Source organism: Cervus elaphus, chromosome 10 (genome assembly GCF_910594005.1).
Source record: "Cervus elaphus chromosome 10, mCerEla1.1, whole genome shotgun sequence".
Classification (NCBI taxonomy): Eukaryota; Metazoa; Chordata; class Mammalia; order Artiodactyla; family Cervidae; genus Cervus; species Cervus elaphus.
The window spans coordinates 9082677-9109991 of record NC_057824.1 but is presented as its reverse complement, the minus strand read 5'-3'; positions in this window follow the sequence as shown (position 1 = coordinate 9109991).

Sequence of the window (27315 nt, the reverse complement as noted above, 5' to 3'; positions counted from 1 at the left end):
GAAGTGGAATGGATACCACGATGCCGTGACTCGAAATAAGGCGGGATATCCCTGCAGTGACTTGAATGCAGGCTCGTCTTGCATCTCCAAAGACGAAAGGATGTCTGCATCCCCTGTGGAGACCACAGAGAAAGACCTAGTTCCCCACCTCATCGCGACCGGAGGCCTCACATCCTTTGAAAACTCCAGAGGTACGCGGAGATCAGTGCCTCCAAAGGAGACGATGCCTGACTCCTCGTGAAACTTGATAGGAGTCCCAGGATTCCTGTGGCACGTGGAAAGGGACCCTTGGTCTCCCGCCTCAGCTGGAGAGACATCCCAATTGCCCTGCCAAGCCTCGAGGAGAATCCCGAGTTGTCCCTCGCAACTAGGCAGGAGTCCTGACGTCGCTGAACAAACACGTGGGTGGAAGGGCCATCCCCGTCGTAACTCGAGAATATACCCCAGGTTCCCACAGCAACTCGAGAAAAACCATGAGACTTCCCCCTCGCCGCAAAATGAGGCCCGATACCCTGCACTGCGTGCAGAGCAATTCCCTGTTGCACATCACACATGAAAGGAGCCTTGATTTCCTTGATGGCACTCCAGAGAAACCCCAAGAACACTGTTTCAAGGCTAGAGGGAAACTTAGGTCACTGTAGAAACATGAAAGAGCTCCGTGGACCAAGAATCAACTCGAGATGAGAGGTTAGTCCCTGGCTTCCACTCCAGAGGAATACCACCTTACCACAAGCACCTCAAGAGGAGGCTTCTCTCAGCTCTAGGTAGGTGAGAGGGACAATGATTTTGCGGCCTCAAGTGGAATGGACACCGCGATGCCCTGACGCGAAATAAGGCCGGATATCCCTGCAGTGACTTGAATGCAGGCTCGTCTTGCATCTCCCAAGATGAAAGGATGTCTGAATCCCCTGTGGAGACCACAGAGAAAGACCTATTTCCCCACCTCATCGCGACCCGAGGCCTCAGATCTTTTGAAAACTCAAGAGGTACGCGAAGATCAGTGCCTCCAAAGGAGACGATGCCTGACTCCTCGTGAAACTTGACAGGAGTCCCAGGATTCCTGTGGCACGTGGAAAGGAACCCTTGGTCTCCCGCCTCAGCTGGAGAGGCGTCCCAATTGCCCTGCCAAGACTCGAGGAGAATCCCGAGTTGTCCCTCGCAACTAGGAAGGAGTACTTACTTGGCTAAACAAACACGTGTGTGGAAGGGCCATCCCCGTCGTAACTCGAGAATATACCCCAGGTTCCAGACGCAACTCGAGAAAAACCATGAGACTTCCCCCTCGCCGCGAGATGAGGCCCGATTCCCCTGCACTGCGTGCAGAGCAATTCCGTGTTGCACATCACACATGAAAGGAGCCTTGATTTCCTTGATGGCACTCCAGAGAAACCCCAAGAACACTGTTTCAAGGCTAGAGGGATCCGGAGGTCACTGTAGCAACACGAAAGAGCTCCGTGGACCAAGAATCAACCTGAGATGAGAGGTTAGTCCCTGGCTTCGACTGCAGAGGACTACCACCTTACCACAACGACCTCAAGAGGAGGCTTCTCTCAGCTCTAGGTATGGGATAGGGACCCAGAGTTTGCGGCCTCAAGTGGAATGGACACCGCAATGCCCTGACTCGAAATAAGGCCGGATATCCCTGCAGTGACTTGAATGCAGGCTCGTCTTGCATCTCCCAAGACGAAAGGATGTCTGAATCCCCTGTGGAGACCACAGAGAAAGACCTAGTTTCCCACCTCATCGCGACCGGAGGCCTCACATCCTTTGAAAACTCCAGAGGTACGCGGAGATCAGTGCATCCAAAGGAGACGATGCCTGACTCCTCGAGAAACTTGATAGGGGTCCCAGGATTCCTGTGGCACGTGGAAAGGGACCCTTGGTCTCCCGCCTCAGCTGGAGAGGCGTCCCAATTGCCCTGCCAAACCTCGAGGAGAATCCCGAGTTGTCCCTCGCAACTAGGAAGGAGTCCTGAAGTCGCTGAACAAACACGTGGGTAGAAGGGCCATCCCCGTCGTAACTCGAGAATATACCCCAGGTTCCCGCCGCAACTCGAGAAAAACCATGAGACTTCCCCCTCGCCGCGAGATGAGGCCCGATTCCCCGGCACTGCGTGCAGAGCAATTCCGTGTTGCACATCACACATGAAAGGAGCCTTGATTTCCTTGATGGCACTCCAGAGAAACCCCAAGAACACTGTTTCAAGGCTAGAGGGATCCTGAGGTCACTGTAGCAACACGAAAGAGCTCCGTGGACCACGAATCAACTCGAGATGTGAGGTTAGTCCCTGGCTTCGACTCCAGAGGAATACCACCTTACCACAATCACCTCAAGATGAGGCTTCTCTCAGCTCTAAGTTTATGAGAGGGACCCTGAGTTTGCGGCCTCAAGTGGAATGGACACCGTGATGCCCTGACTCGAAATAAGGCCGGATATCCCTGCAGTGACTTGAATGCAGACTTGTCTTGCATCTCCCAAGACGAAAGGATGGCTGAATCCCCTGTGGAGGCCACAGAGAAAGACCTATTTCCCCACCTCATCGCGACCGGAGGCCTCATATCCTTTGAAAACTCCAGAGGTACGCGGAGATCAGTGCCTCCAAAGGAGACGATGCCTGACTCCTCGTGAAACTTGATAGGAGTCCCAGGATTCCTATGGCACGTGGAAAGGGACCCTTGGTCTCCCGCCTCATTTTGAGAGGCGTCCCAATTGCCCTGCTAGGCTTCTAGGAAAATCCCAATTTGTCCCTCGCAACTAGGCAGGAGTCCTGACGTGGCTGAACAAACACGTGGGTGGAAGGGCATCCCCTTTGTAACTCGAGAATATACCCCAGGTTCCCGCCGCAACTCGAGAAAAACAATGAGACTTCCCCCTCGCCGCGAGATGAGGCCCAATTCCCCTGCACTGCGACAAGAGCAATTCCGTGTTGCACATCACACATGAAAGGAGCCTTGATTTCCTTGATGGCACTCCAGAGAAACCCCAAGAACACTGTTTCAAGGCTAGATGCATCCTGAGGTCACTGTAGCAACACGAAAGAGCTCCGTGGCCAAAAATCAACTCGAGATGAGAGGTTAGTCCCTAGCTTCGACTCCAGAGGAATACCACCTTACCATAAGCACCTCAAGAGGAGGCTTCTTTAAGCTCTTGGTATAAGAGAGGGACCCTGAGTTTGCGGCCTCAAGTGGGATGGACACCGCGATGCCCTGACTCGAAATCAGGCCGGATATCCCTGCAGTGACTTAAATGCAGGCTCGTCTTGCATCTCCCAAGACGAAACGATGTCTGAGTCCCCTGTGGAGACCACAGAGAAAGACCTAGTTCCCCACCTCATCACGACCGTATGCCTCACATCCTTTGAAAACTCCAGAGGTACGCGGAGATCAGTTCCTCCAAAGGAGACGATGCCTGACTCCTCGTGAAACTTGATAGGAGTCCCAGGATTCCTGTGGCACGTGGAAAGGGACCCTTGGTCTCCCGCCTCAGCTGGAGAGGCGTCCCAATTGCCCTGCCAAGCCTCGAGGAGTATCCCGAGTTGACCCTTGCAACTAGGCAGGAGTCCTGACGTCGCTGAAGAAACACGTGGTTGGAAGGGCCATCCCCGTCATAACTCGAGAATATACCCCAGGTTCCCGCCGCAACTCGAGAAAAACCATGAGACTTCCCCCTCGCCGCGAGATGAGGCCCGATTTCCCTGCACTGCATGCAGAGCAATTCCGTGTTGTACATCAAACAAGAAAGGAGCCTTGATTTCCTTGATGGCACTCCAGAGAAACCCCAAGAACACTGTTTCAAGGCTAGAGGGATCCTGATGTCACTGTAGCAACAAGAAAGAGCTCCGTGGACCAAAAATCAACTCGAGATGAGAGGTTAGTCCCTGGCTTCGACTCCAGAGGAATACCACCTTGCACAAGCACCTCAAGAGGAGGCTTCTCTCAGCTCTAGGTATGTGAGAGGGACCCTGAGTTTGCGGCCTCAAATGGAATGGACACCGCGATGCCCTGACGCGAAATAAGGCCGGATATCTCTGCAGTGACTTGAATGCAGGCTCGTCTTGCATCTCCCAAGAACAAAGGATGTCTGAATCACCTGTGGAGACCACAGAGAAAGACCTAGTTCCCCACCTCATCGCGACCGGAGGCCTCACATCCTTTGAAAACTCCAGAGGTACGCGGAGATCAGTGCCTCCAAAGGAGACGATGCCTGACTCCTCGTGAAACTTGATAGGAGTCCCAGGATTCCTGTGGCACGTGGAAAGGGACCCTTGGTCTCCCGCCTCAGCTGGAGAGGCGTTCCAATTGCCCTGCCAAGCCTCGAGGAGAACCCCGAGTTGTCCCTCGCAACTAGGCAGGAGTCCTGATGTCGCTGAACAAACACGTGGTTGGATGGGCCATCCCCTTCGTACTTCGACAATATACCCCAGGTTCCCGCCACTACTCGAGAAAAACCATGAGACTTCCCCCTCGCCGCGAGATGAGGCCCGATTCCCGTGCACTGCGTGCAGAGCAATTCCGTTTTGCACATCACACATGAAAGGAGCCTTGATTTCCTTGCCGGCAGTCCAGCGAAACCCCAAGAACACTGTTTCAAGGCTAGAGGGATCCTGAGGTCACTGTAGCAACACGAAAGAGCTCCGTGGACCAAAAATCACCTCGAGATGAGAGGTTAGTCCCTGGCTTCGACTCCAGAGGAATACCACCTCACCACAAGCACCTCAAGAGGAGGCTTCTCTCAGCTCTAGCTATCTGAGAGGGACCCTGAGTTTGCGGCCTCAAGTGGAATGGACACCGCGGTGCCCTGACGCGAAATAACGCCGGATATCCCTGCAGTGACTTGAATGCAGGCTCGTCTTGCATCTCCCAAGACGAAAGGATGTCTGAATCCTCTGTGGAGACCACAGAGAAAGACCTAGTTCCCTACCTCATCGCGACCGGAGGCCTCACATCCCTTGAAAACTCCTGAGGTACGCGGAGATCAGTGCCTCCAAAGGAGACGATGCCTGACTCCTCGTGAAACTTGATAGGAGTCCCAGGATTCCTGTGGCACGTGGAAAGGGCCCCTTGGTCTCCCGCCTCAGCTGGAGAGGCGTCCCAATTGCCCTGCCAAGCCTCGAGGAGAATCCCGAGTTGTCCCTCGGAACTAGGCAGGAGTCCTGCCGTCGCTGAACTAACACGTGTGTGGAAGGGCCATCCCCGTCGTAACTCGAGAATATACCCCAGGTTCCCGCCGCAACTCGAGAAAAACCATGAGACTTCCCCCTCGCCGTGAGATGAGACCCGATTCCCCTGCACTGCGTGCAGAGCAATTCCGTGTTGCACATCACACATGAAAGGAGCCTTGATTTTCTTGATGGCACTCCAGAGAAACCCCAAGAACACTGTTTCAAGGCTAGAGGGATCCTGAGGTCACTGTAGAAACACGAAAGAACTCCGTGGACCAAAAATCAACTCGAGATGAGAGGTTAGTCCCTGGCTTCGATTCCAGAGGAATACCACCTTACCACAAGCACCTCAAGAGGAGGCTTCTCTCAGCTCTAGCTATGTGAGAGGGACCCTGAGTTTGCGGCCTCATGTGGAATGGACACCGCGATGCCCTGACTCGAAATAAGGCCGGATATCCCTGCAGTGACTTGAATGCAGGCTCGTCTTGCATCTCCCAAGACGAAAGGATGTCTGACTCCCCTGTGGAGACCACAGAAAAAGAACTAGTTCCCCACCTCATCGTGACTGGAGGCCTCACATCCTTTGAAAACTCCAGAGGAACGCGGAGATCAGTGCCTCGAAAGGAGACGATGCCTGACTCCTCGTGAAACTTGATAGGAGTCCCAGGATTTCTGTGGCACGGGGAAAGGGACCCTTGGTCTCCCGCCTCAGCTGGAGAGGGGTCCCAATTGCCCTGCCAAGCCTCGAGGAGAATCTCGAGTTGTCCCTCGCAACTAGGCAGGAGTCCTGTCGTGGCTGAACAAACACGTGGGTGGAAGGGCCATCCCCGTCGTAACTCGATAATATACACCAGGTTCCCGCCGCAACTCGAGAAAAACCATGAGACTTCCCCCTCGCCGCGAGATGAGGCCCGATTCCCCTGCACTGCATGCAGAGCAACTCCGTCTTGCACATCACACATCAAAGGAGCCTTGATTTCCTTGATGGCACTCCAGAGAAACCCCAAGAACACTGTTTCAAGGTAGAGGGATCCTGAGCTCACGGTAGCCACACAAAAGAGCTCCGTGGACCAAAAATCAACTCGAGTTGAGAGGTTAGTCCCTGGCTTCGACTCCAGAGGAATACCACCTTACCACAAGCACCTCAAGAGGAGGCTTCTATCAGCTCTAGATATGTGAGAGGGACCCTGAGTTTGGGGCCTCAAGTGGAATGGACACCGCGATGCCCTGACTTGAAAAAAGGCCGGATATCCCTGCAGTGACTAAAATGCAGGCTCGTTTTGCATCTCCTAAGACGAAAGGATGTCTGACTCCCCTGTGGAGACCACAGAAAAAGAACTAGTTCCGCACTTCATCGCGACCGGAGGCCTCACATCCTTTGAAAACTCCAGAGGTACGCAGAGAACAGTGCCTCCAAAGGAGACGATGCCTGACTCCTCGTGAATCTTGATAGGAGTCCCAAGATTCCTGTGGCACGTGGAAAGGGACACTTGGTCTCCCCCCTCAGCTGGAGAGGCGTCCCAATTGCCCTGCCAAGCCTCGAGGAGAATCCCGAGTTGTCCCTCACAACTAGGCAGGAGTCCTGACGTCGCTGAACAAGCACGTGTGTGGAAGGGCCAGCCCCGTCGTAACTCGAGAATATAACCCAGGTTCCCGCTGCAACTCGAGAAAAACCATGAGACTTCCCCCTCGCCTCAAGATGAGGCCGGATTCCCCTGTAGTGCGAGCAGAGCAATTCCGTGTTGCACATCACACATGAAAGGAGCCTTGATTTCCTTGATGGCACTCCATAGAAACCCCAAGAACACTGTTTCAAGGCTAGAGGGATCCTGAGGTCACTGTAGCAACACGAAAGAGCTCCGTGGACCAAAAATCTACTCGAGATGAGAGGTTAGTCCCTGGCTTCGACTCCAGAGGAATACCACCTTACCACAAGCACCTCAAGAGCAGGCTTCTCTCAGCTCTAGGTATGTGAGAGGGACCCTGAGTTTGCGGCCTCAAGTGGAATGGAGACCGCGATGCCCTGACTGGAAATAAGGCCGAATATCCCTGCAGTGACTTGAATGCAGGCTCGTCTTGCATCTCCCAAGACGAAAGGATGTCTGAATCCTCTGTGGAGAGAACAAGGAAACCTAGTTCCCCACCTCATCGCGACCGGAGGCCTCACATCCTTTGAAAACTCCAGAGGTACGCGGAGATCAGTGCCTCCAAAGGAGACGATGCCTGACTCCTCGTGAAACTTGATAGGAGTCCCAGGATTCCTGTGGCACATGGAAAGGGACCCTTGGTCTACCACCTCAGCTGGAGAGGCGTCCCAATTGCCCTGCCAAGCCTCGAGGAGATTCCCGAGTTGTCCCTCGCAACTAGGCAGGAGTCCTGACGTCGATGTACAAACACGTGGGTGGAAGGGCCATCCCCGTCGTAACTTGAGAATATACCCCAGGTTCCCGCCGCAACTCGAGAAAAACCATGAGACTTCCCCCTCGCCGCGAGATGAGGCCCGATTCCCCTGCACTGCGGGCAGAGCAATTCCGTGTTGCACATCACACATGAAAGGAGCCTTGATTTCCTTGATGGCACTCCAGAGAAACCCCAAGAACACTGTTTCAAGGCTAGAGGGATCCTGAGGTCACTGTAGCAACAAGAAAGAGCTCCGTGGACCAAGAATCAACTCGAGATGAGAGGTTAGTCCCTGGCTTCGACTCCAGAGGAATACCACCTTACCACAAGCACCTCTAGAGGAGGCTTCTCTCAGCTCTAGCTATGTGAGAGGGACCCTGAGTTTGCGGCCTCAAGTGGAATGGACACCGCGATGCCCTGACTCGAAATAAGGCCGGATATCCCTGCAATGACTTGAATGCAGGCTCGTCTTGCATCTCCCAAACGAAAGGATATCTGAAACCCCTGTGGAGACCACAGAGAAAGACCTAGTTCCCCACCTCATCGCGACCGGAGGCCTCACATCCTTTGAAAACTCCAGAGGTACGCGGAGATCAGTGCCTCCAAAGGAGACGATGCCTGACTCCTCGTTAAACTTGATAGGAGTCCCAGGATTCCTGTGGCACGTGGAAAGGGACCCTTGGTCTCCCGTCTCAGATGGAGAGGCATCCCAATTGCCCTGCCAAGCCTCGAGGAGAATTCCGAGTTGTCCCTCGCAACTAGGCAGGAGTCCTGACGTCGCTGAATAAACACGTTTGTGGAAGGGCCATCCCCGTCGTAACTCGAGAATATACCCCAGGTTAACACAGCAACTCGAGAAAAATCATGAGACTTCCCCTTCGCCGCGAGATGAGGCCAGATTACCCTGCACTGCGTGCAGAGCAATTCCGTCTTGCACATCACACATCAAAGGAGCCTTGATTTCCTTGATGGCACTCCAGAGAAACCCCAAGAACACTGTTTCAAGGTAGAGGGATCCTGAGGTCACGGTAGCCACACAAAAGAGCTCCGTGGACCAAAAATCAACTCGAGTTGAGAGGTTAGACCCTGGCTTCGACTCCAGAGGAATACCACCTTAACACAAGCACCTCAAGAGGAGGCTTCTCTCAGCTCTAGATATGTGAGAGGGACCCTGAGTTTGCGGCCTCAAGTGGAATGGACACCGCGATGCCCTGACTTGAAAAAAGGCCGGATATCCCTGCAGTGACTAAAATGCAGGCTCGTTTTGCATCTCCCAAGACGAAAGGATGTCTGACTCCCCTGTGGAGACCACAGAAAAAGAACTAGTTCCCCACCTCATCGCGACCGGAGGCCTCACATTCTTTGAAAACTCCAGAGGAATGCGGAGATCAGTGCCTCCAAAGGAGACGATGCCTGACTCCTCGTGAAACTTGATAGGAGTCCCAGGATTCCTGTGGCACGGGGAAAGGGACCCTTGGTCTCCCGCCTCAGCTGGAGAGGCGTCCCAATTGCCCTGCCAAGCCTCGAGGAGAATCCCGAGTTGTCCCTCGCAACTAGGCAGGAGTCCTGTCGTGGCTGAACAAACACGTGGGTGGAAGGGCCATCCCCGTCGTAACTCGATAATATACACCAGGTTCCCACCGCAACTCGAGAAAAACCATGAGACTTCCCCCTCACCGCGAGATTAGGCCCGATTCCCCTGCACTGCGTGCAGAGCAATTCCGTCTTGCACATCACACATCAAAGGAGCCTTGATTTCCTTGATGGCACTCCAGAGAAACCCCAAGAACACTGTTTCAAGGTAGAGGGATCCTGAGGTCACTGTAGCCACACAAAAGAGCTCCGTGGACCAAGAATCAACTCGAGTTGAGAGGTTAGCCCCTGGCTTCGACTCCAGAGGAATACCACTTTACAACAAGCACCTCAAGAGGAGGCTTATCTCAGCTCTAGCTATGTGAGAGGGACCCTGAGTTTGCGGCCTCAAGTTGAATGGACACCGTGATGCCCTGACTCGAAATAAGGCCGAATATCCCTGCAGTGACTTGAATGCAGGCTCGTCTTGCATCTCCCAAGACGAAAGGATGTCTGAATTTCCTGTGGAGACCACAGAGAAAACCTACTTCCCCACCTCATCGCGAACGGAGGCCTCACATCCTTTGAAAACTCCAGAGGTACGCGGAGATCAGTGCCTCCAAAGGAGACGATGCCTGACTCCTCGTGAAACTTGATAGGAGTCCCAGGATTCCTGTGGCACATGGAAAGGGACCCTTGGTCTACCGCCTCAGCTGGAGAGGCGTCCCAATTGCCCTGCCAAGCCTCGAGGAGATTCCCGAGTTGTCCCTCGCAACTAGGCAGGAGTCCTGACGTCGCTGAACAAACACGTGGGTGGAAGGGCCATCCCCGTCGTAACTCGAGAATATACCCCAGGTTCCCGCCGCAACTCGAGAAAAACCATGAGACTTCCCCCTCGCCGCGAGATGAGGCCCGATTCCCCTGCACTGCGGGCAGAGCAATTCCGTGTTGCACATCACACATGAAAGGAGCCTTGATTTCCTTGACGGCACTCCAGAGAAACCCCAAGAACACTGTTTCAAGGCTAGAGGGATCCTGAGGTCACTGTAGCAACAAGAAAGAGCTCCGTGGACCAAGAATCAACTCGAGATGAGAGGTTAGTCCCTGGCTTCGACTCCAGAGGCATACCACCTTACCACAAGCACCTCAAGAGGAGGCTTCTCTCAGCTCTAGCTATGTGAGAGGGACCCTGAGTTTGCGGCCTCAAGTGGAATGGACACCGCGATGCCCTGACACGAAATAAGGCCGGATATCCCTGCAGTGACTTGAATGCAGGCTCGTCTTGCATCTCCCAAACGAAAGGATATCTGAAACCCCTGTGGAGACCACAGAGAAAGACCTAGTTCCCCACCTCATCGCGACCGGAGGCCTCACATCCTTTGAAAACTCCAGAGGTACGCGGAGATCAGTGCCTCCAAAGGAGACGATGCCTGACTCTTTGTTAAACTTGATAGGAGTCCCAGGATTGCTGTGGCACGTGGAAAGGGACCCTTGGTCTCCCGTCTCAGCTGGAGAGGCATCCCAATTGCCCTGCCAAGCCTCGAGGAGAATCCCGAGTTGTCCCTCGCAACTAGGCAGGAGTCCTGACGTCGCTGAACAAACACGTGGGTGGAAAGGCCATCCCCGTCGTAACTCGAGAATATACCCCAGGTTCACACAGCAACTCGAGAAAAACCATGAGACTTCCCCCTCGCCGCGAGATGAGGCCCGATTCCCCTGCACTGCGGGCAGAGTAATTCCGTGTTGCACATCACACATGAAAGGAGCCTTGATTTCCTTGATGGCACTCCAGAGAAACCCCAAGAACACTGTTTCAAGGTAGAGGGATCCTGAGCTCACGGTAGCCACACAAAAGAGCTCCGTGGACCAAAAATCAACTCGAGTTGAGAGGTTAGTCCCTGGCTTCGACTCCAGAGGAATACCACCTTACCACAAGCACCTCAAGAGGAGGCTTCTCTCAGCTCTAGATATGTGAGAGGGACCCTGAGTTTGCGGCCTCAAGTGGAATGGACACTGCGATGCCCTGACTTGAAAAAAGGCCGGATATCCCTGCAGTGACTAAAACGCAGGCTCGTTTTGCATCTCCCAAGACGAAAGGATGTCTGACTCCCCTGTGGAGACCACAGAAAAAGAACTAGTTCCGCACTTCATCGCGACCGGAAGCCTCACATCCTTTGAAAACTCCAGAGGTACGCAGAGATCAGTGCCTCCAAAGGAGACGATGCCTGACTCCTCGTGAATCTTGATAGGAGTCCCAAGATTCCTGTGGCACGTGGAAAGGGACACTTGGTCTCCCCCCTCAGCTGGAGAGGCGTCCCAATTGCCCTGCCAAGCCTCGAGGAGAATCCCGAGTTGTCCCTCACAACTAGGCAGGAGTCCTGACGTCGCTGAACAAGCACGTGTGTGGAAGGGCCAGCCCCGTCGTAACTCGAGAATATAACCCAGGTTCCCGCTGCAACTCGAGAAAAACCATGAGACTTCCCCCTCGCCGCGAGATGAGGCCGGATGCCCCTGTAGTGCGAGCAGAGTAATTCCGTGTTGCACATCACACATGAAAGGAGCCTTGATTTCCTTGATGGCACTCCAGAGAAACCCCAAGAACACTGTTTCAAGGCTAGAGGGATCCTGAGGTCACTGTAGCAACACGAAAGAGCTCCGTGGACCAAAAATCTACTCGAGATGAGAGGTTAGTCCCTGGCTTCGACTCCAGAGGAATACCACCTTACCACAAGCACCTCAAGAGCAGGCTTATCTCAGCTCTAGGTATGTGAGAGGGACCCTGAGTTTGCGGCCTCAAGTGGAATGGAGACCGCGATGCCCTGACTTGAAATAAGGCCGAATATCCCTGCAGTGACTTGAATGCAGGCTCGTCTTGCATCTCCCAAGACGAAAGGATGTCTGAATCCTCTGTGGAGACCACAAGGAAACCTAGTTCCCCACCTCATCGCGACCGGAGGCCTCACATCCTTTGAAAACTCCAGAGGTACGCGGAGATCAGTGCCTCCAAAGGAGACGATGCCTGACTCCTCGTGAAACTTGATAGGAGTCCCAGGATTCCTGTGGCACATGGAAAGGGACCCTTGGTCTACCACCTCAGCTGGAGAGGCGTCCCAATTGCCCTGCCAAGCCTCGAGGAGATTCCCGAGTTGTCCTTCGCAACTAGGCAGGAGTCCTCACGTCGATGTACAAACACGTGGGTGGAAGGGCCATCCCCGTCGTAACTTGAGAATATACCCCAGGTTCCCGCCGCAACTCGAGAAAAACCATGAGACTTCCCCCTCGCCGCGAGATGAGGCCCGATTCCCCTGCACTGCGGGCAGAGCAATTCCGTGTTGCACATCACACATGAAAGGAGCCTTGATTTCCTTGATGGCACTCCAGAGAAACCCCAAGAACACTGTTTCAAGGCTAGAGGAATCCTGAGGTCACTGTAGCAACAAGAAAGAGCTCCGTGGACCAAGAATCTACTCGAGATGAGAGGTTAGTCCCTGGCTTCGACTCCAGAGGAATACCACCTTACCACAAGCACCTCTAGAGGAGGCTTCTCTCAGCTCTAGCTATGTGAGAGGGACCCTGAGTTTGCGGCCTCAAGTGGAATGGACACCGCGATGCCCTGACTCGAAATAAGGCCGGATATCCCTGCAGTGACTTGAATGCAGGCTCGTCTTGCATCTCCCAAACGAAAGGATATCTGAAACCCCTGTGGAGACCACAGAGAAAGACCTAGTTCCCCACCTCATCGCGACCGGAGGCCTCACATCCTTTGAAAACTCCAGAGGTACGCGGAGATCAGTGCCTCCAAAGGAGACGATGCCTGACTCCTCGTTAAACTTGATAGGAGTCCCAGGATTCCTGTGGCACGTGGAAAGGGACCCTTGGTCTCCCGTCTCAGATGGAGAGGCATCCCAATTGCCCTGCCAAGCCTCGAGGAGAATTCCGAGTTGTCCCTCGCAACTAGGCAGGAGTCCTGACGTCGCTGAACAAACACGTTTGTGGAAGGGCCATCCCCGTCGTAACTCGAGAATATACCCCAGGTTCACACAGCAACTCGAGAAAAACCATGAGACTTCCCCTTCGCCGCGAGATGAGGCCAGATTCCCCTGCACTGCGTGCAGAGGAATTCCGTCTTGCACATCACACATCAAAGGAGCCTTGATTTCCATGATGGCACTCCAGAGAAACCCCAAGAACACTGTTTCAAGGTAGAGGGATCCTGAGGTCACTGTAGCAACACGAAAGAGCTCCGTGGACCAAAAATCAACTCGAGTTGAGAGGTTAGACCCTGGCTTCGACTCCAGAGGAATACCACCTTAACACAAGCACCTCAAGAGGAGGCTTCTCTCAGCTCTAGATATGTGAGAGGGACCCTGAGTTTGCGGCCTCAAGTGGAATGGACACCGCGATGCCCTGACTTGAAAAAAGGCCGGATATCCCTGCAGTGACTAAAATGCAGGCTCGTTTTGCATCTCCCAAGACGAAAGGATGTCTGACTCCCCTGTGGAGACCACAGAAAAAGAACTAGTTCCCCACCTCATCGCGACCGGAGGCCTCACATTCTTTGAAAACTCCAGAGGAACGCGGAGATCAGTGCCTCCAAAGGAGACGATGCCTGACTCCTCGTGAAACTTGATAGGAGTCCCAGGATTCCTGTGGCACGGGGAAAGGGACCCTTGGTCTCCCGCCTCAGCTGGAGAGGCGTCCCAATTGCCCTGCCAAGCCTCGAGGAGAATCCCGAGTTGTCCCTCGCAACTAGGCAGGAGTCCTGTCGTGGCTGAACAAACACGTGGGTGGAAGGGCCATCCCCGTCGTAACTCGATAATATACACCAGGTTCCCACCGAAAGTCGAGAAAAACCATGAGACTTCCCCCTCACCGCGAGATTAGGCCCGATTCCCCTGCACTGCGAGCAGAGCAATTCCGTCTTGCACATCACACATCAAAGGAGCCTTGATTTCCTTGATGGCACTCCAGAGAAACCCCAAGACCACTGTTTCAAGGTAGAGGGATCCTGAGGTCACTGTAGCCACACAAAAGAGCTCCGTGGACCAAGAATCAACTCGAGTTGAGAGGTTAGACCCTGGCTTCGACTCCAGAGGAATACCACTTTACAACAAGCACCTCAAGAGGAGGCTTATCTCAGCTCTAGATATGTGAGAGGGACCCTGAGTTTGCGGCCTCAAGTTGAATGGACACCGTGATGCCCTGACTCGAAATAAGGCCGAATATCCCTGCAGTGACTTGAATGCAGGCTCGTCTTGCATCTCCCAAGACGAAAGGATGTCTGAATTCCCTGTGGAGACCACAGAGAAAACCTACTTCCCCACCTCATCGCGAACGGAGGCCTCACATCCTTTGAAAACTCCAGAGGTACGCGGAGATCAGTGCCTCCAAAGGAGACGATGCCTGACTCCTCGTGAAACTTGATAGGAGTCCCAGGATTCCTGTGGCACATGGAAAGGGACCCTTGGTCTACCGCCTCAGCTGGAGAGGCGTCCCAATTGCCCTGCCAAGCCTCGAGAAGATTCCCAAGTTGTCCCTCGAAACTAGGCAGGAGTCCTGACATGGCTGAACAAACACGTGGGTGGAAGGGCCATCCCCGTCGTAACTCGAGAATATACCCCAGGTTCCCGCCGCAACTCGAGAAAAACCATGAGACTTCCCCCTCGCCGAGAGATGAGGCCCGATTCCCCTGCACTGCGGGCAGAGCAATTCCGTGTTGCACATCACACATGAAAGGAGCCTTGATTTCCTTGCTGGCACTCCAGAGAAACCCCAAGAACACTGTTTCAAGGCTAGAGGGATCCTGAGGTCACTGTAGCAACAAGAAAGAGCTCCGTGGACCAAGAATCAACTCGAGATGAGAGGTTAGTCCCTGGCTTCGACTCCAGAGGCATACCAACTTACCACAAGCACCTCAAGAGGAGGCTTCTCTCAGCTCTAACTATGTGAGAGGGACCCTGAGTTTGCGGCCTCAAGTGGAATGGACACCGCGATGCCCTGACACGAAATAAGGCCGGACATCCCTGCAGTGACTTGAATGCAGGCTCGTCTTGCATCTCCCAAACGAAAGGATATCTGAAACCCCTGTGGAGACCACAGCGAAAGACCTAGTTCCCCACCTCATCGCGACCGGAGGCCTCACATCCTTTGAAAACTCCAGAGGTACGCGGAGATCAGTGCCTCCAAAGGAGACGATGCCTGACTCTTTGTTAAACTTGATAGGAGTCCCAGGATTGCTGTGGCACGTGGAAAGGGACCCTTGGTCTCCCGTCTCAGCTGGAGAGGCATCCCAATTGCCCTGCCAAGCCTCGAGGAGAATCCCGAGTTGTCCGTCGCAACTAGACAGGAGTCCTGACGTCGCTGAACAAACACGTGGGTGGAAGGGCCATCCCCGTCGTAACTCGAGAATATACCCCAGGTTCCCGCCGCAACTCGAGAAAAACCCTGAGACTTCCCCCTCGCCGCGAGATGAGGCCCGATTCCCCTGCACTGCGTGCAGAGCAATACCGTGTTGCACATCACACATGAAAGGAGCCTTGATTTCCTTGATGGCACTCCAGAGAAACCCCAAGAACACTGTTTCAAGGCTAGAGGGATCCAGAGGTCACTGTAGCAACACGAAAGAACTCCGTGGACCAAGAATCAACTCGAGATGAGAGGTTAGTCCCTGGCTTCGACTCCAGAGGAATACCACCTTACCTCAAGCACCTCAAGAGGAGGCTTCTCTCAGCTCTAGGTATGTGAGAGGGACCCTGAATTTGCGGCCTCAAGTGGAATGGACACCGCGATGCCCTGACTCGAAATAAGGCTGGATATCCCTGCAGTGACTTGAATGCAGGCTCGTCTTGCATCTCCCAAGACGAAAGGATGTCTGAATCCCCTGTGGAGGCCACAGAGAAAGAACTAGGTCCCCACCTCATCGCGACCGGAGGCCTCATATCCTTTGAAAACTCCAGAGGTATGCGGAGATCAGTGCCTCCAAAGGAGACGAGGTCTGACTCCTCGTGAAACTTGATAGGAGTCCGAGGATTCCTGTGACACGTGGAAAGGGACCCTTGGTCTTCCGCCTCAGATTGAGAGGCGTCCCAATTGCCCTGCCAGGCTTCTAGGAGAATCCCGATATGTCCCTCGCAACTAGGCAGGAGTCCTGACGTGGCTGAACAAACACGTGGGTGGAAGGGCATCCCCGTCGTAACTCGAGAATATACCCCAGGTTCCCGACGCAACTCGAGAAAAACCATGAGACTTCCCCCTCGCCGCGAGATGAGGCCCGATTCCCCTGCACTGCGTGCAGAGCAATTCCGTGTTGCTCATCACACATGAAAGGAGCCTTGATTTCCTTGATGGCACTCCAGAGAAACCCCAAGAACACTGTTTCAAGGCTAGAGGGATCCTGAGGTCACTGTAGCAACACGAAAGAGCTCCGTGGACCAAGAATCAACTCGAGATGAGAGGTTAGTCCCTGGCTTCGACTGCAGAGGACTACCACCTTACCACAACCACCTCAAGACGAGGCTTCTCTCAGCTCTAGGTATGGGATAGGGACCCTGAGTTTGCAGCCTCAAGTGGAATGGACACCGCGATGCCCTGACTCGAAATAAGGCTGGATATCCCTGCAGTGACTTGAATGCAGGCTCATCTTGCATCTCCCAAGACGAAAGGATGTCTGAATCCCCTGTGGAGACCACAGAGAAAGACCTAATTCCCCACCTCATCGCGACCGGAGGCCTCACATCTTTGAAAACTCCAGAGGTACGCGGAGATCAGTGCCTCCAAAGGAGACGATGCCTGACTCCTCGTGAAACTTGATAGGAGTCCCAGGATTCCTGTGGCACGTGGAAAGGGACACTTGGTCTCCCGCCTCAGCTGGAGAGGCGTCCCAATTGACCTGCCAAGCCTCGAGGAGAATCCCGAGTTGTCCCTCGCAACTAGGCAGGAGTCCTGACGTCGCTGAACAAACACGTGGGTGGAAGGGCCATCCCCGTCGTAACTCGAGAATATACCCCAGGTTCACACAGCAACTCGAGAAAAACCATGAGACTTCCCCCTCGCCGCGAGATGAGGCCCAATTCCCCTGCACTGCGTCAAGAGCAATTCCGTGTTGCACATCACACATGAAAGGAGCCTTGATTTCCTTGATGGCACTCCAGAGAAACCCCAAGAACACTGTTTCAAGGCTAGAGGCATCCTGAGGTCACTGTAGCAACACCAAAGAGCTCCGTGGCCAAAAATCAACTCGAGATGAGAGGTTAGTCCCTGGCTTCGACTCCAGAGGAATACCACCTTACCATAAGCACCTCAAGAGGAGGCTTCTCTAAGCTCTAGGTATAAGAGAGGGACCCTGAGTTTGCGGCCTCAAGTGGGATGACACCGCGATGCCCTGACTCGAAATCAGGCCGGATATCCCTGCAGTGACTTAAATGCAGGCTCGTCTTGCATCTCCCAAGACGAAACGATGTCTGAGTCCCCTGTGGAGACCACAGAGAAAGACCTAGTTCCCCACCTCATCGCGACCGGAGGCCTCACATCCTTTGAAAACTCCAGAGGTACGCGTAGATCAGTGCCTCCAAATGACACGATGCCTAACTCCTCGTGAACCTTGATAGGAGTCCCAGGATTCCTGTGGCACGTGGAAAGGGACCCTTGGTCTCCCGCCTCAGCTGGAGAGGCGTCCCAATTGCCCTGCCAAGCCTCGAGGAGAATCCCGAGTTGTCCCTCGCAACTAGGCAGGAGTCCTGACGTCGCTGAACAAACACGTGGGTGGAAGGGCCATCCCCGTCGTAACTCGAGAATATACCCCAGGTTCCCGCCGCAACTCGAGAAAAACCATGAGACTTCCCCCTCGCCGCGAGATGAGGCCCGATTCCCCTGCACTGCGTGCAGAGCAATTCCGTGTTGCACATCAAACATGAAAGGAGCCTTGATTTCCTTGATGGCACTCCAGAGAAACCCCAAGAACACTGTTTCAAGGCTAGAGGGATCCTGAGGTCACTGTAGCAACACGAAAGAGCTCCGTGGACCAAAAATCAACTCGAGATGAGAGGTTAGTCCCTGGCTTCGACTCCAGAGGAATACCACCTTACCACAAGCACCTCAAGAGGAGGCTTCTCTCAGCTCTAGGTATGTGAGAGGGACCCTGAGTTTGCGGCCTCAAGTGGAATGGACACTGCGATGCCCTGACGCGAAATAAGGCCGCATATCCCTGCAGTGACTTGAATGCAGGCTCGTCTTGCATCTCCCAAGACGAAAGGATGTCTGAATCCCCTGTGGAGACCACAGAGAAAGACCTAGTTCCCCACCTCATCGCGACCGGAGGCCTCACATCCTTTGAAAACTCCAGAGGTACGCGTAGATCAGTGCCTCCAAAAGACACGATGCCTGACTCCTCGTGAACCTTGATAGGAGTCCCAGGATTCCTGTGGCACGTGGAAAGGGACCCTTGGTCTCCCGCCTCAGCTGGAGAGGCGTCCCAATTGCCCTGCCAAGCCTCGAGGAGAATCCCGAGTTGTCCCTCGCAACTAGGCAGGAGTCCTGACGTCGCTGAACAAACACGTGGGTGGAAGGGCCATCCCCGTCGTAACTCGAGAATATACCCCAGGTTCCCGCCGCAACTCGAGAAAAACCATGAGACTTCCCCCTCGCCGCGAGATGAGGCCCGATTCCCCTGCACTGCGTGCAGAGCAATTCCGTGTTGCACATCACACATGAAAGGAGCCTTGATTTCCTTGATGGCACTCCAGAGAAACCCCAAGAACACTGTTTCCAGGCTAGAGGGATCCTGAGGTCACTGTAGCAACACGAAAGAGCTCCGTGGACCAAAAATCAACTCGAGATGAGAGGTTAGTCCCTGGCTTCGACTCCAGAGGAATACCACCTTACCTCAAGCACCTCAAGAGGAGGCTTCTCTCAGCTCTAGGTATGTGAGAGGGACCCTGAGTTTGCGGCCTCAATTGGAATGGACACTGCGATGCCCTGACGCGAAATAAGGCCAGATATCCCTGCAGTGACTTCAATGCAGGCACGTCTTGCATCTCCCGAAACGAAAGGTTGTCTGAATCCCCTGTGGAGACCACAGAGAAAGACCTAGTTCCCCACCTCATCGCGACCGGAGGCCTCACATCCTTTGAAAACTCCAGAGGTACGCGGAGATAAGTGCCTCCAAAGGTGACGATGCCTGACTCCTCGTGAAACTTGATAGGAGTCTCAGGATTCCTGTGGCACGTGGAAAGAGACCCTTGGTCTCCCGCTTCAGCTGGAGAGGCGTCCCAATTGCCCTGCCAAGCCTCGAGGAGAATCCCGAGTTGTCCCTCGCAACTAGGCAGGAGTCCTGACGTCGCTGAACAAACACGTGTGTGGAAGGGCCATCCCCGTCGTAACTCGAGAATATACCCCAGGTTCCCGCCGCAACTCGAGAAAAACCATGAGACTTCCCCCTCGCCGCGAGATGAGGTCTGATTCCCCTGCACTGCGTGCAGAGCAATTCCGTGTTGCACATCAAACATGAAAGGAGCCTTGATTTCCTTGATGGCACTCCAGAGAAACCCCAAGAACACTGTTTCAAGGCTAGAGGGATCCTGAGGTCACTGTAGCAACACGAAAGAGCTCCGTGGACCAAAAATCAACTCGAGATGAGAGGTTAGTCCCTGGCTTCGACTCCAGAGGAATACCACCTTACCACAAGCACCTCAAGAGGAGGCTTCTCTCAGCTCTACGTATGTGAGAGGGACCCTGATTTTGCGGCCTCAAGTGGAAAGGACACTGCGATGCCCTGACGCGAAATAAGGCCGGATAGCCCTGCAGTGACTTGAATGCAGGCTCGTCTTGCATCTCCCAAGACGAAAGGATGTCTGAATCCCCTGTGGAGACCACAGAGAAAGACCTAGTTCCCCACCTCATCGCGACCGGAGGCCTCACATCCTTTGAAAACTCCAGAGGTACGCAGACATCAGTGCCTCCAAAGGAGACGATGCCTGACTCCTCGTGAAACTTGATAGGAGTCCCAGGATTCCTGTGGCACGTGGAAAGGGACCCTTGTTCTCCCGCCTCAGCTGGAGAGGCGTCCCAATTGCCCTGCCAAGCCTCGAGGAGAATCCCGAGTTGTCCCTCGCAACTAGGCAGGAGTCCTGACGTCGCTGAACAAACACGTGGGTGGAAGGGCCATCCCCGTCGTAACTCGAGAATATACCCCAGGTTCCCGCCGCAACTCGAGAAAAACCATGAGACTTCCCCTCGCCGCGAGATGAGGCCCGATTCCCCTGCACTGCGTGCAGAGCAATTCCGTGTTGCACATCACACATGAAAGGAGCCTTGATTTCCATGATGGCACTCCAGAGAAACCCCAAGAACACTGTTTCAAGGCTAGAGGGATCCTGAGGTCACTGTAGCAACACGAAAGAGCGCCGTGGACCAAAAATCAAGATGAGATGAGAGGTTAGTCCCTGGCTTCGAATCCAGATGAATACCACCTTACCACAAGCACCTCAAGAGGAGGCTTCTCTCAGCTCTAGCTATGTGAGAGGGACCCTGAGTTTGCGGCCTCAAGTGGAATGGACACTGCGATGCCCTGACGCGAAATAAGGCCGGATATCCCTGCAGTGAATTGAATGCAGGCTCGTCTTGCATCTCCCAAAATGAAAGGATGTCTGAATCCCCTGTGGAGACCACAGAGAAAGACCTAGTTCCACACCTCACGGCGACCGGAGGCCTCACATCCTTTGAAAACTCCAGAGGTACGCGGAGATCAGTGCCTCCAAAGGAGACGATGCCTGACTCCTCGTGAAACTTGCTAGGAGTCCCAGGATTCCTGTGGCACGTGGAAAGGGACACTTGGTCTCCCGCTTCAGATGGAGATGCGTCCCAATTGCTCTGCCAAGCCTCGAGGAGAATCCCGAGTTGTCCCTCGCAACTAGGCAGGAGTCCTGACGTCGCTGAACAAACATGTGGGTGGATGGGCCATCCCCGTCGTAACTCGAGAATATACCCCAGGTTCGCGCCGCAACTCGAGAAAAACCATGAGACTTCCCCCTCGCCACGAGATGAGGCCCGATTCCCCTGCACTGCGTGCAGAGCAATTCAGTGTTGCACATCACACATGAAAGGAGCCTTGATTTCCTTGATGGCACTCCAGAGAAACCCCAAGAACACTGTTTCAAGGTTAGAGGGATCCTGAGGTCACTGTAGCAACACGAAAGAGCTCCGTGGCCCAAAAATCAACTCGAGATGAGAGGTTAGTTCCTGGCTTCGACTCCAGAGGAATACCACCTTACCACAAGCACCTCAAGAGGAGGCTTCTCTCAGCTCTAGATATGTGAGAGGGACCCTGATTTTGCGGCCTCAAGTGGAATGGACACTGCGATGCCCTGATGCGAAATAAGGCCGGATATCCCTGTAGTGACTTGAATGCAGGCTCGTCTTGCATCTCCCAAGATGAAAGGATGTCTGAATCCCCTGTGGAGACCACAGAGAAAGACCTAGTTCCCCACCTCATCGCGACCAGAGGCCTCACATCCTTTGAAAACTCCAGAGGTACGCGGAGATCAGTGCCTCCAAATGAGACGATGCCTGACTCCTCGTAAAACTTGATTGGAGTCCCAGGATTCCTGTGGCACGTGGAAAGGGACCCTTGGTCTCCCGCCTCAGCTGGAGAGGCGTCCCAATTGCCCTGCCAAGCCTCGAGGAGAATCCCGAGTTGTCCCTCGCAACTAGGCAGGAGTCCTGACGTCGCTGAACAAACACGTGGGTGGAAGGGCCATCCCCGTCGTAACTCGAGAATATACCCCAGGTTCCCGCCGCAACTCGAGAAAAACCATGAGACTTCCCATTCGCCGCGAGATGAGGCCTGATTCCCCTGCACTGCGTGCAGAGCAATTCCGTGTTGCACATCACACTTGAAAGGAGCCTTGATTACCTTGATGGCACTCCAGAGAAACCCCAAGAACACTGTTTCAAGGCTAGCGGGATCCTGAGGTCACTGTAGCAACATGAAAGAGCTCCGTGGACCAAAAATCAACTCGAGATGAAAGGTTAGTCCCTGGCTTCGACTCCAGAGGAATACCACCTTACCACAAGCACCTCACGAGAAGGCTTCTCTCAGCTCTAGGTATGTGAGAGGGACCCTGAGTTTGCCGCCTCAAGTGGAATGGACACCGCGATGCCATGACTCGAAATAAGGCCGGATATCCCTGCAGTGACTTGAATGCAGGCTCGTCTTGCATCTCCCAAGACGAAAGGATGTCTGAATCCCCTGTGGAGACCACAGAGAAAGACCTAGTTCCCCACTTCATCGCGACCGGAGGCCTCACATCCTTTGAAAACTCCAGAGGTACGCAGAGATCAGTGCCTCCAAAGGAGACCATGCCTGACTCCTCGTGAAACTTGATAGGAGTCCCAGGATTCCTGTGGCACGTGGAAAGGGACCCTTGGTCTCCCGCCTCAGCTGGAGAGGCGTCCCAATTGCCCTGCCAAGCCTCGAGGAGAATTCCGAGTTGTCCCTCGCAACTAGGCAGGAGTCCTGACATCGCTGAACAAACACGTGGTTAGAAGGGCCATCCCCGTCATAACTCGAAAATATACCCCAGGTTCCCGCCGCAACTCCAGAAAAACCATGAGACTTCCCCCTCGCTGTGATATGAGGCCCGATTCCCCTGCACTGCGTAAAGAGCAATTCCGTGTTGCACATCATACATGAAAGGAGCCTTGATTTCCTTGATGACACTCCAGAAAAACCCCAAGAACACTGTTTCAAGGCTAGCGGGATCCTGAGGTTACTGTAGCAACACGAAAGAGCTCCGTGGACCAAAAATCACCTGGAGATGAGAGGTTAGTCCCTGGCTTCGACTCCAGAGGAATACCAACTTACCACAAGCTCATCAAGAGGAGGCTTCTCTCAGCTCTAGGTATGTGAGAGGGACCCTGAGTTTGCGGCCTCAAGTGGAATGGACACCGCGATGCCCTGACTCAAAATAAGGCCGGATATCCCTGCAGTGACTTCAATGCAGGCTCGTCTTGCATCTCCCAAGACGAAAGGATGTCTGAATCCCCTGTGGAGACCACAGAGAAAGACCTAGTTCCCACCTCATGGCGACCGGAGGCCTCACATCCTTTGTAAACTCCAGAGGTACGCGGAGATCCTTGCCTCCAAAGGAAAGGATGCCTGACTCCTCGTCAAACTTGATAGGAGTCCCAGGTTTCCTGTGGCACGTGGAAAGGGACCCTTGGTCTCCCCCCTCAGCTGGAGAGGCGTCCCAATTGCCCTGCCAAGCCTCGAGGAGAATCCCGAGTTGTCCCTCGCAAATAGGCAGGAGTCCTGCCGTCGCTGAACAAACACGTGTGTGGAAGGGCCATCCCCGTCGTAACTCGAGAATATACCCCAGGTTCCCGCCGCAACTCGAGAAAAACCATGAGACTTCCCCCTCGCCGCGAGATGAGGCCCGATTCCCCTGCACTGCGTGCAGAACAATTCCGTGTTGCACATCACACATGAAAGGAGCCTCGATTTCCTTGATGGCACTCCAGAGAAACCCCAAGAACACTGTTTCAAGGCTAGAGGGATCCTGAGGTCACTGTAGCCACACGAAAGAGTTCTGTGGACCAAAAATCAACTTGAGATGAGAAGTTAGTCCCTGGCTTCGACTCCAGAGGAAACCACCTTACCACAAGCACCTCAAGAGGAGGCTTCTCTCAGCTCTAGGTATGTGAGAGGGACCCTGAGTTTGCGGCCTCAAATGGAATGGACACTGCGATTCTCTGACGGGAAATAACGCCGGATATCCCTGCAGTGACTTGAATGCAGGCTCGTCTTCCATCTCCCAAGACAAAAGGATGTCTGAATCCCCTGTGGAGACCACAGAGAAAGACCTAGTTCCCCACCTCATGGCGACCGGAAGCCTCACATCCTTTGAAAACTCCAGAGGTACGCGGAGATCAGTGCCTCCAAAGGAGACGATGCCTGACTCCTCGTGAAACTTGATAGGAGTCCCAGGATTCCTGTGGCACGTGGAAAGGGACCCTTGGTCTCCCGCCTCAGCTGGAGAGGTGTCCCAATTGCCCTGCCAAGCCTCGAGGAGAATCCCGAGTTGTCCCTCGCAACTAGGCAGGAGTCCTGCCGTCGCTGAACAAACACGTGGGTGGAAGGGCCATCCCCATCGTAACTCGAGAATATACCCCAGGTGCCCGCCGCAACTCGAGAAAAACCATGAGACTTCCCCCTCGCTGCGAGATGAGGCCCGATTCCCCTGCACTGCGTGCAGAGCAATTCCGTGTTGCACATCACAGATGAAAGGAGCCTTGATTTCCTTGATGGCACTCCAGAGAAACCCCAAGAACACTGTTTCAAGGTTAGAGGGATCCTGAGGTCACTGTAGCAACACGAAAGAGCTCCATGGACCAAAAATCACCTCGAGATGAGAGGTTAGTCCCTAGCTTCGACTCCAGAGGAATACCACCTTACCACAAGCACTTCAAGAGGAGGCTTCTCTCAGCTCTAGGTATGTGTGAGGGACCCTGAGTTTGCAGCCTCAAGTGGAATGGACACCGCGATGCCCTGACTCGAAATAACGCCGGATATCCCTGCAGTGACTAGAATGCAGGCTCGTCTTGCATCTCCCAAGATGAAAGGATGTCTGAATCCCCTGTGGAGACCACAGAGAAAGACCTAGTTCCCCACCTCATCGCGACCAAAGGCCTCACATCCTTTGAAAACTCCAGAGGTACGCGGAGATCAGTGCCTCCAAAGGAGACGATGCCTGACTCCTCGTGAAACTTGATAGGAGTCCCAGGATTCCTGTGGCACGTGGAAAGGGACCCTTGGTCTCCCGCCTCAGCTGGAGAGGCGTCCAAATTGCCCTGCCAAGCCTCGAGGAGAATCCCGAGTTGTGCCTCGCAATTAGGCGGGAGTCCTGACGTCGCTGAACAAACACGTGGTTGGAAGGGCCATCCCCGTTGTAACTCGAGAATATACCCCAGGTTCCCGCCGCAACTCGAGAAAAACAATGAGACTTCCCCCTCGCCGCGAGATGAGGCCCGATTCCCCTGCACTGCGTGCAGAGCAATTCCGTGTTGCACATCGCACATGAAAGGAGGCTTGATTTTCTTGATGGCACTCCAGAGAAACCCCAAGAACACTGTTTCAAGGCTAGCGGGATCCTGAGGTCACTGTAGCCACAAGAAAGAGCTCCGTGGACCAAAAATCACCTCGAGTTGAGAGGTTAGTCCCTGGCTTCGACTCCAGAGGAATACCACCTTTCACAAGTACCTCAAGAGGAGGCTTCTCTCAGCTATAGCGATGTGAGAGGGACCCTGAGTTTGCGGCCTCAAGTGGAATGGACACCGCGATGCCCTGGCTCGAAATAAGGCCGGATATCCCTGCAGTGACTTGAATGCAGGCTCGTCTTTCATCTCCCAAGACGAAAGGATGTCTGAATCCCCTGTGGAGACCACAGAGAAAGACCTAGTTCCCCACCTCTTCGCGACCGGAGGCCTCACATCCTTTGAAAACTCCAGAGGTACGCGGAGATCAGTGCCTCCAAAGGAGACGATGCCTGACTCCTCGTGAAACTTGATAGGAGTCCCAGGATTCCTGTGGCACGTGGAAAGGGACCCTTGGTCTCCCGCCTCAGCTGGAGAGGCGTCCCAATTGCCCTGCCAAGCCTCGAGGAGAATCCCGAGTTGTCCCTCGCAACTAGGCAGGAGTCCTGCCGTCGCTGAACAATCACGTGGGTGGAAGGGCCATCCCTGTCGTAACTCGAGAATAGACCCCAGGTTCCTGCCACAACTCGAGAAAAACCATGAGACTTCCCCCTCGCCGCGAGATGAGGCCCGATTTCCCTGCACTGCATGCAGAGCAATTCCGTGTTGCACATCACACATGAAAGGAGCATTGATTTCCTTGGTGGCACTCCAGAGAAAACCCAAGAACACTGTTTCAAGGCTAGAGGGATCCTGAGGTCACTGTAGGAACATGAAAGAGCTCCGTGGACCAAAAATCAACTCGAGATGAGAGGTTAGTCCCTAGCTTCGACTCCAGAGGAATACCACCTTACCACAAGCACCTCAAGAGGAGGCTTCTCTCAGCTCTAGGTATGAGAGAGGGACCCTGAGTTTGCGGCCTCAAGTGGAATGGACACCGCGATGCCCTGACTCGAAATAAGGCTGGATATCCCTGCAGTGACTTGAATGCAGGCTCGTCTTGCATCTCCCAAGACGAAAGGATGTCTGAATCCCCTGTGTAGACCACAGAGAAAGACCTAGTTCCCCACCTCATCGCGACCGGAGGCTTCACATCCTTTGAAAACTCCAGAGGTACGCGGAGATCAGTGCCTCCAAAGGAGACGATGCCTGACTCCTCGTGAAACTTGATAGGAGTCCCAGGATTCCTGTGGCACGTGGAAAGGGACCCTTGGTCTCCCGCCTCAGCTGGAGAGGCGTCCCAATTGCCCTGCCAAGCCTCGAGGAGAATCCCGAGTTGTCCCTCGCAACTAGGCAGGAGTCCTGCCGTCGCTGAACAAACACGTGTGTGGAAGGGCCATTCCCGTCGTAACTCGAGAATATACACCAGGTTCCCGCCGCAACTCGAGAAAAACCATGAGACTTCCCCCTCGCCACGAGATGAGGCCCCATTCCCCTGCACTGCGTGCAGAGCAATTCCGTGTTGCACATCACACATGAAAGGAGCTTTGATTTCCTCGATGGCACTCCAGAGAAACCCCAAGAACACTGTTTCAAGGCTAGAGGGATCCTGAGGTCACTGTAGTAACACGAAAGAGCTCCATGGACCAAAAATCAACTCGAGATGAGAGGTTAGTCCCTGGCTTCGACTCCAGAGGAATACCACCTTACCACAAGCACCTCAAGAAGAGGCTGCTCTCAGCTCTAGGTATGTGAGAGGGACCCTGAGTTTGCGGCCTCAAGTGGAATGGACACCGCAATGCCCTGACTCGAAATAAGGCCGGATATCCCTGCAGTGACTTGAATGCAGGCTCGTCTTGCATCTCCCAAGACGAAAAGATGTCTGAATCCCTTGTGGAGACCACAGAGAAAGACCTAGTTCCCCACCTCATCGTGACCGGATGCATCACATCCTTTGAAAACTTCAGAGGTACGCGGAGATCAGTGCCTCCAAAGGAGACGATGCCTGACTCCTCGTGAAATTTGATAGGAGTCCCAGGATTCCTGTGCACGTGGAA